Source organism: Chlorocebus sabaeus, chromosome 17, assembly GCF_047675955.1.
Source record: "Chlorocebus sabaeus isolate Y175 chromosome 17, mChlSab1.0.hap1, whole genome shotgun sequence".
Lineage (NCBI taxonomy): Eukaryota > Metazoa > Chordata > Mammalia > Primates > Cercopithecidae > Chlorocebus > Chlorocebus sabaeus.
This window is the reverse complement of record NC_132920.1, coordinates 18082351-18092320: the sequence shown is the minus strand read 5'-3', so window position 1 is coordinate 18092320 and position 9970 is coordinate 18082351.

The window sequence follows — 9970 nt, the reverse complement described above, 5'->3', positions numbered from 1 at the left end:
TTTGGTTATTAACAAATAAAGTCTGTTTCATAATCATATAATTCCAATCCAGCCCAGGATAAAAATCAGAACTCCAATTAACTCCAAATCTTTATCCAATTAAGATTTCTTCCCTTCTCCACTTTGGACCTGGCCACACTGGCAGGCAGAATTGAGAGTATCATCAATTTCTTTTCTCTTTTCCCAATCCTCTTGCTTCCCACTCTATAGCTGGTGTTTGTGACCCCTGCAGGGTTGGGTCCTGGGAAGAGGAGATTCAGGAAAAGGACACAGCTTGACTCAGTTGAATGGCTGGGGTCCTGCTGCCTGTACCCTCTGGATGGCAGATGCCTTCTCTCTTGATGAGCTTTCAAAGGCTTTCCAGAGAGCTGCCCACTTACTCTTTGATGGAGAAAATATGACTTTCCTGATTGCTCTTGACCCCTCAGCATCCCATGTCCACCCATCTGCCTGGGTGGCACTGTCCCTTGAGGCAGGTGTCTTGGAAAAAGTCATGTTTAAGCAAATTCCAGGCCAGCTGCCTTCATATCCAGCTCCTAGTAAAATGCAGTGGAAATGTAATGGGCCTTTGAGGCATTCTGTCTTCCCTGTGAGGCAGAAGCAGTCCCAGCCATCTCTCACTAGGCAAGAGTGGGACACCAGTCCCCACAAGTGTTCTCTAGAAACTTCCTTTGAAGTGCATCCTTTTCCTGCCTGTGGGCGTGGGATACCCAGCACACTGAAAATTCTCACAAAGATCCTCCCTCTACTACTGATTATTGAAATTCCATCTTAAAAAAGTAGGTGTCTGTGATAGGCTAATAATGTAGGCACGACTGGTTTCTGATTCTCTCTCTCTCTCTTTTTTTTTTTTCATTTTGAGATAGGGTCTCGCTCTGTCACTCAGGCTGGAGTGTAGTGGTGCGATCTTGGCTCACTGCAGCCTCAAACTCCCGGACTGAGGTAATCCTCCTGCCTCAGTCTCCTGTGTAGCTGGGACCACAAGCGCCTGCCACCACACTCAGCTAATTTTTGTTAATTTTTTTGTAGAGACAGGGTCTCACCATGTTTTCCAGGCTGGTCTTGAACTCCTGGGCTCAAGGGATCCACCCACTTTGGCCTCTCCAAGGATTGGGACGACAGGTGTGAGCCACTGCGCCCAGCCAATTTTTTTTTTAATAACGAAGATTGTTTGATGCTAGGTCTTGCTCTGTTGCTTTGTCTGCTGGAGTGCAGCGGTACCATCTTGGCTTACTGCAGCCTTGAACCCCTGACCCTCACCCCCAGCAGTGGGTTCAAGTCATTCTCCCATCTTAGCCTCCCAAGTAGCTGGAACCACAGTGTGCACCATCGTGCCTAGCTAATTGTTTTATTATTTGTAAAGATGACGTTTCACTATGTTGCCCAGACTGGACTTGAACTCCTGAGCTCATGCGATCCTCCCACCTCAGCCTCTTAAAGTGCTGGTATTACAGCCATGAGCCACTATACCCGGTCTTTTTTTTTTTCTTCTCCCCCCCCCCCGCCCGCCCCCTTAGTGTTCCCTGCATGGCTAGACCAGCATCTGCCTGTATCATCTGAGGGATACTTGGCACTACTGCATTGTTCTCGGCTTTGGGGAGCTCACTTGAAATCAAGCCATAGAGAATTTTATTTTAGTATCCTGTTATTTACAGCTTTGTTGCTCTGAAAGTTTTGATCTTAAGTTGGAAAGTTTGCAATATTGCTGCAGTTGGATATAGGCATAACAATTTGGCAATATGCCAGATACGATATAGACAACAGCATCCCTAACTTTAATGGAAGTTCCTAAGGTTATAATCTCTAGAGATCTCATATTTCTCAATTTAAAATGTCTTTAGGGCCAGGCACAGTGGCTCACACCTATAATCCCAGCACTTTGGGAGGCCGAGGCAGTCAGATCACCTGAGGTCGGGAGTTCAAGACCAACCTGGGCAGCATGGCGAAACCCTATTTCTAAAAAAAAAAAAAAAAAAAATTAGCCCTGTATGGTGGTGGTGCACACCTATGGCCCCAGCTACTCAGGAGGCTGAGGCAAGCTAATCACTTGAACCTGGGAGGCAGAGGTTGCAGTGAGCCAAGATCATGCCGTTGCACTCCAGCCTGGGTGACAAGAGTGAACTCCGTCTCCTAAAAAATAAAAAGTAAATTGTCTTTAGTTTTCTCCTTTTCCATTTGATTGTCGTGAACTACTTGATACTAGTAAACCTTTGTTGTTGTTAGTAATAACGTTTCTTTTTAAACATATATCTTTACATATTGACATATGAAACCTTAACAGGGCTTTCACAGGAGTTATCTATTGCTGTATAACATAGTACCCCAAAACCTAGTGGCTTAAAACAACAAACATGTATTACTTCATAATTTCTGTGGATTAGGAATTCAGGAGCAGCTTAGTTGAGTGCCTCTGGCTTAAGAACTCTCATGAGGTTGCAGTTAAGCTATCAGAGGCTCATGGGGTCTCATCTGAAGTCTCAGCTGGAGTGGGGATGGGGTGGTGGTGGTGAGGTGCTTCCTGTCTCACTCGTGTGTTTATTAGCTGACCAGAATCTCCCACCAGATGGGCCTCTCCATACAGAGACCTCACAACACGGCACCCAGCTTCCCTCAGGGTGAGAAATCTGAGAGAGGGCAAGAGAGAGTGTGGCAAAGAAGGAAGCCGTGGTCTTTTTACAACGTGATCACACAGTGACATCCTATCACTTCTGCTGTATTTTATTCCTTAGAGGTGAATCCATAAGCCCAGCCCACACACAAGAGGAGGGAATTATACCAGGATATGAATGAGGAGGTGGAGGACATTGGGGGACATCTTAGAGGCTTCTTACCACAACTTCATAATGGTTAGTTAATAAGATTGGAAGATACAAATATTATTGTCTCAGAATCTTCCAGTGTTACTTATATCTACTAATGACTTTAGAGAAAATTCCAACTAGTCCAAGACTGCATATAATCCTCCAAGTTGAAAACTCACATAACACTACTTTATTAAAGAATAGGTCAGGCATGGTGGCTCACGCCTGTAATCCCTGCACTTTGGGAGGCCAAGGCAGGTGGATCACCTGAGGTCAGGGGTTTGAGACCAGCCTGGCCAACATGGTAAAACCCCATCTCTACTGACAATACAAAAATTAGCCAGGTGTGGTGGCAGGTACCTGTAATCCCAGCTACTCAGGAGACTGAGGCATGAGAATCACTTGAAACCAGGAGACAGAGGTTTCAGTGAGCCAAGATTGTGCCACTGCACTCCAGCATAGGGGACAGAGCGAGACCCTGTCTCCAAAAAAAAAAAAAAGAATAAAATATGGCAACTGTATTCTACCTAAACCCAGGTGAGCTGAGCAAACTATAATTACAATTATGAGCTCCTTCAAAAGCTTTAGGATGCACAATTTGTCAGACTTCAATGAAAATATCTTTATGACTATGACCTATTGCCATCTGTCCAAAAAAAAAAAAAAAAAATCAGCAAGGCCAGGCGCAGTGGCTCATACCTATAATCCCAGCAATTTGGGAGGCCAAGGCGGGCGGATCACCTGAGGTCAGGAGTTCTAGACTAGCCTGGCCAACGTGGTGAAACCCCATCACTACTAAAAATACAAAAATTAGCTGGGTGTGGTGGTGCATGCCTGTAATCCCAGCTACTAGGGAGACTGAGGCAGGAGAATTGCTTGAACCCAGGCAGAAGTTGCAGTGAACTGAGATCATGCCACTGCACTCCAGCCTGGGTGACAGAGCAATACTCCGTCTCAAAACAAAAAAATCAGTAAAATACTTGCCTATAAGATGCACTGAGAATTTTGGTACCTTAAATATCTTATTAGTCCATATTTTATTATAAACCCAAACTATAGATTATCTCCTTTTGTTAAATAATTGTATACTATTCTTTCTTAAGCTATGTACAGGCAGTATTTATATATTATTTGTATTCCACCTATTTTCAAACAGAATTTGTGGGCATTAGGATTTGGCAAATTTAGACTTTATCTTCTTCATATTTTATATCATTTCATTCTTCAAAATGATTCTAAATTTATTTTTCTCCCCTGATTGTTATAAATCTATGATATACTTGGGATAGGTGGCAACTTTTTTTTTTTTTTTTTTTGAGATGGGGTCTCACTCTGTCACTCAGGCTAGAGTACAGTGGCAGAATCTTATAATCTTGATTCACTGGACTCTCCGCCTCCCAGGCTTAAGCAATCCTCCCACTTCAGCCTCTCCAGTAGCTGGGTCCCCAAGTGCACATCACCCACATCTGGCTAAATTTTTTTTGCATTTTTGGTGGAGATGGGGTTTCGCCACGTGAACCAGACTAGTCTTGAACTCCTGCACTCAAGTGATCTGCCTGCCTCAGCATTCCAAAGTGCTGCAGTTATAGCTGTGAGCCACTGCATCCAGCCTTATTTCTACTTTAGAAGACAACAGGTTTGGAGTTTCCCAAAATCATAAAACCTGTAAAAAACAAAATCAAAACATAAACCCAACTCCTGTGCATTTCCCATTATGCCTGAGCTCCATTCATTCTGAGCATGGTGATTATTCTTCGAGCGTGTTCATTACAGAGCCACCCACCAGCTAGAGACACACTCTTTGTTCCTATTTAAACCATCCCCTACAACAAAATCAGTTTGCCACATAAAACAAATGGTTGTCACAAACAATCCTCTGTGAACCTGTTTAAACAAGGTTTCTTTGGTTTCTTTCTTTTTAAAAAAATATAAGGAGAGGCAAATTTCCCTAATATTAAAAAACACCCTTGGTTTTTTCCTGAAACCAGACAACTTCTGTGTAAACACTCTCTTTCCTTCTTTGAAACCAGAAGACTCCCACATGGAAATTATTTCAATAGTTCCTGACAAAAATGCTCCTAGGCCTCTAAGAAAGTAACACATGCCTGGAGAAAAAGAAGGAAAAAGGCCAGCCATGGTGGCTCACTCCTGTAATCCCAGCACTTTGGGAGGCTAGGACAGGCAGATCACTTGAGGTCAGGAGTTTGAGACCAGCCTGGCCAACATGGTGAAAACCTGTCTCTACTAAAAATACAAAAAACTTAGCTGGGTGTGATGGTCCATACCTGTAGTCCCAGCTGCTTGGAAGGCTGAGGCACAAGAGTCGCCTGAACCCAGGAAGTGGAGGCTGCAGTGAGCCAAGATCACACCAGTGCACTCCAGCCTGGGTAACAGGGTGAGACCCTGTGTCCAAAACAAAACAAAACAAAAAAAGGAAAAATTAAAAGGCATTAAAATGCCTACTATCCATGGAATAAGTATTCATTTTAAGAAGGAAGGGAACCCAAATAGTTTCACTGTGACTTGAAAAGCAATGAAGTTTAAAAATTGAAAAGGCAGGTCAGGCACGGTGACTCATGCCTGTAATCCCAGCACTTTGGGAGGCCGAGGTGGGTGGATCACCTGAGGTCAGGAGTGAGTTTGAGACCAGCCTGGCCAATATGTTGATACCATGTCTCTACTAAAAATACAAAAATTAGCCAGGCATGGTGGCAGGCGCCTGTAATCCCAGCTACTGGGGAGGCTGAGGCAGGAGAATCACTTGAACCAGGGAGGCGGAGGTTGCAGTGAGCCGAGATTGTGCCACTGCACTCCAGCCTGGGAGACAGAACGAGACTCCGTCTCAAAGAAAAAAAAAAAATTGAAAAGACTAAGGAACAGCATGATTCAAAAATATTCAGGGAATGTCATTCCATTGGCATTTTTTGAGCTATATGATTTATGAGACACCGTGTTAAGAGCCAAAGGAAATACAAGTATGAGAAAGTCCATTTCTATCACCAAGTAAATTATTTCATGGTGGGAAATACTGCAAGGTAGATATTTTCATATACCCCATTTTACAAGTGACAAAACTGAGGTTCAAAGAGATACAGTTACTTGCTCAAGACTGGAAAAAGTGATATTCATCCAAATTCTGTGACTTTGAGCAAGTTACTGAACCTCTTTGGGCCTCAGAATTTGACTAATGAGTAAAATAGGGAGGGATGTTCCAGAAACAGGGAACAGCCTGAGCAAAAAACAGATGGCAAAGTCAGTGCCATGTAAATAAAAGATATGGGCTATGGGGCAGGGTAATAGGAAATAGTTTTGGAAGGCTATTTTATGGGGTCATATCTTGGAAGATTTTGATTACCAGGCTGACGATCTGATTTGAAATATGAAAATAGGAACCCACTGAATACTGTTGGCAAGGAGGTGGCATGTGGTGATTGTGGCATTCTGAAATGTATCATAATTCCAGTGTCTTTAGAAATTCGGTGGATAGGCGCCAGCGTTAAAATGTTTGCCATTCCATGTATCATCTTGTCTCTGATGATTCTGCTCTATTCTGGGCTGAAGGAGTGGCGTAACATGATGAAGAAGGAGGTATTCTGGACCATGTAAAGGACAGCAGATTGCTAAGGTCAACATTTAATGAGTCAGAAAGTCAAAAAGAGATAAGTTTGGAATGGTAGGATCTGGAGATGACAGAAGAACTGGAATGAATGTTAAACTCAAAAGTGTTGATTCTCATAGGCCATGGGCACCCGTGGAAGAGTCTAAGTAAGGTAATGACAATATAATCGAGTTAAAAGTAGAGAAATTATATGTGCTCCTTTTAAACTAGTTTTTGTTTGTGTCTGCCTACAAGCCACCTCATCATTCACCGTTTGTCATTCAAAAAGCAAAGATCGTCCTACCCCTTGTGAGTGCCCTTTGTATTACAGATGCTGACTTTTAAAAATATCTTTTTATTATAATCTATATTGGTTTTCTATTGCCCCATAATAGATTACCATAAATTTATCAGCTGAAAGTAACATTCATTCATTCATTTATTCATTATCTCATGGTTCTGTAGGTCCAAAGTCCAGGTACAACATGCTTGAGTTCAGCTGAGCTGAATTCTGGTCTGGAGACTTGACTAAGGAAGAAACCACTTCTAAAGCCATGCAGGTTGCTGTCAGAATTCAGTTCCTTGTTGTAGAAGGACTGAGGTCCCTGTCTTGGTGGCTGTTGATTAGGGTTGTTGTCAGCTCCTAGAGGCTGTTTGCAGGTTCTTATCCTGTGGAGACATCCATCTTCAGAGTCAGCAGTGGAGAAACTCCCTGGCATCACGTTCCTGTCCTGCTTCAAATGTCTTCCTTAGGACAAGCATCAACTCTTATAAGGGCTCGCCTGGTTAGGTCAGGCTCACCCAGGTGGTCTCCTTTCTTTCTTTTTTTTTCTCACTCTGTCGCCCAGGCTGAAGTGCAGTGGCGTGATCTCAGCTCACTGCAACCTCCACCTCCCAGGTTCAAGCGATTCTCCTGTCTCAGCCTTCTGAATAGCTGGGATTCCAGGTGCACACCACAACACCCGGCTAATTTTTGTATTTTTAGTAGAGACAGGATTTCACCATGTTGGCCAGGCTGGTCTCGAACTCCTGACCTCATGATCCGCCAGCCTCAGCCTCTCAAAGTGCGGGGATTACAGGCGTGAGCCACCGCGCCCGGCCCAGGGAGTCTCCTTTCTTCGAGTCAGATGTGCGGTGGAACATTGCCTCATCACAGAAGTGATTATTGCTTCATCTGCAAAGTCTTAGGGATTATGCAGGGCATGTTCACCAGGGGACGGGAATCTTAGGGATCACCTTAGAATTCTGCCTCCCACAGATTCTAAGTTTCTTGTGGGCTGGAGTTATACAGAGGATGCTTTAGAACCCAGGACAGTGCTTTGCCCATAGAGACAATTCAACAAATACTACTGAGATAAAGAAGTACAGCACTATCACTCTATTTAAAACAGACTCTCCCTCTGCCTCTCAGTTTTCCCTGACCTTTATCTTCTTAGCATGTAACACAACCTGACTATATATATGTGTATATATATGTGTGTGTGTGTGTGTGTGTATATTTATTGTTCATTGCCTGTCCTCCCACCACTCGAATGAAAGCCTCCTTAGGCCAGGCGTGGTAGCTCATGCCTGCAATCCCGGCACTTTGGGAGGCAGAGGTGGACAGATCACCTGAGGTCAGGAGTTCGAGACCAGCCTGGCCAACATGGTAAAACACAGTCTCTACTAAAAATACAAAAATTTGCTGGATGTGCTGGTGCATGCCTGTAATCCCAGCTACTCAGGAGACTGAGGCACAAGAATTGCTTGAACCTGGGAGGCAGAGGTTGCAGTGAGCCGAGATTGCGCCATTGCACTCCAGCCTGGGTGACAGAGTGAGACTCCATCTCAAAAACAGAAAAAAAGAAGGCCCCCTTAAGGTATGAATTTTTTCTAGCCTATTCACTTACCACTTTGTCCCCAGTGTTTAAAGCACTACTTGGCGCATTTTAGATACCCAATAATAAATATTTAGTAAATGAACGGATGGCTGAATGCTCTCAACTTGTCCAGGCATTAAAGAAGATGATGCCCCAGGGCTACAGAGTTATGTGGGGAAATATTCCATATTTAAATTCAAGGATACATTTGAATTGCATTTCAATTGAATGAATGCATTTGTAATAGACAAACATTCACTGATACATTATGTGTCCAGCATGGTGCTGAGTATTTTATCTCACGCAATCAGTTGAACAGCTGGAGGAAAAGTTAAGACTAAAATCATGTCCCTCCTCTACTCAAGGCCTCCAATGGCTCCCATCTCCCTCTGGAAAATAGTGAAGGTCATCATAATGGCCTCTACATCCCTGTGCCTCATCTCCCACTTCTCTCTTCCTCTACCCTCCAGCTTCCCTGGCCCTCTGTGGTGATCATGCCAGCCTTGCTCCCAGCTCAGGGCCTTTGCCCTTTCAGTGCCTTCTACCCAGCCTGCTCATTACCCCAGATGCTGGCATGAATTGCTCCATCATCTCTTTCCATTGGTTCCTCACTTTGCACCTTCTAAGTGAAACCTTCCATGACCGTTGTGTTTAAAATCACAGCCATTGCTCATCCTCCCTCACCCAGAACTCCCTGTCCCCTTTCCTGTTTCTGTTTTCTCCATAACACTCCTCACCATACATCACTTATATCTCATTTATATATTTTCTTCATTGTTTGTCTTCTCCCACTAGGGTGAAAGAAGACTGGGGGTTTTTCTGTTTTGTTCACTGCTGGAACACAAAAACCTAGATATTCCAGCACCCAGAACAGTGCCCTGGCACAAAGTAGGCCCTCGGTAAATATTTATTGTGTCTTACAGAGCTAACAAGAATACAACAATAACTCAAATAAATTTGGGCTCAGTATTTTCCCCTTGAATTTCAAGCCAAATTTCCAGGCTCTCCGTCCCTCATCGCAGCTGAAAATATGACCCCATTTCCCACCCTTTAAACAGTATACAAAACCCCAGGAGAAGAGGTTTTTGGTGTATTCTAAGAAACCTGGTGTTCTTATTCTTTTGTATAGGAAAGTTCCCAGTAACTTCTAGTAACATCTGAGCCTTGAATTGCCTTTGTAGAGGCCAGAAAGAAGTAGGTTAAAGTAACTGAGCTTTTTATCTGAGCTAATGAAAGCACTTTGAGTCAATGTTAGCCATGGGTTGGCCCTCCTTAAAAGAACGGTTGAGCAAAAATACAAATAAGGTGTCTTGGGAATTCAAAGGGACCGTCAAAAAAAAGAAGGCTACCAGGGGAACGTGGAGTGTAGAAAACTGTAGTTATTACAGGGCCTGGGCGATCCTTCAGAAGGTTTAGGTTTGGATGTGGAGCTGTGTTCCAATGGCAATGTCAGAAATTTGTGATTGGCTCCCATCCTTCGCCAGCCTCATTTTATTCACCTTGCAATAATGCAACCTCACATTTCACACAAGTTTTTAAGCCTCTCTCACAATATGGCTTTATTCTTTCTTTTTCTTTTTTTTTTTTTTTTTTTTTTCCAGACAGGATCTCACTCTGTCTCCCAGGCTGGATCTTGGCTCACTGCAAACTCTGCTTCCTGGGTTCAAGCGATTCTCCTGCCTCAACCTCCCGAGTAGCTGGGATTACAGGCG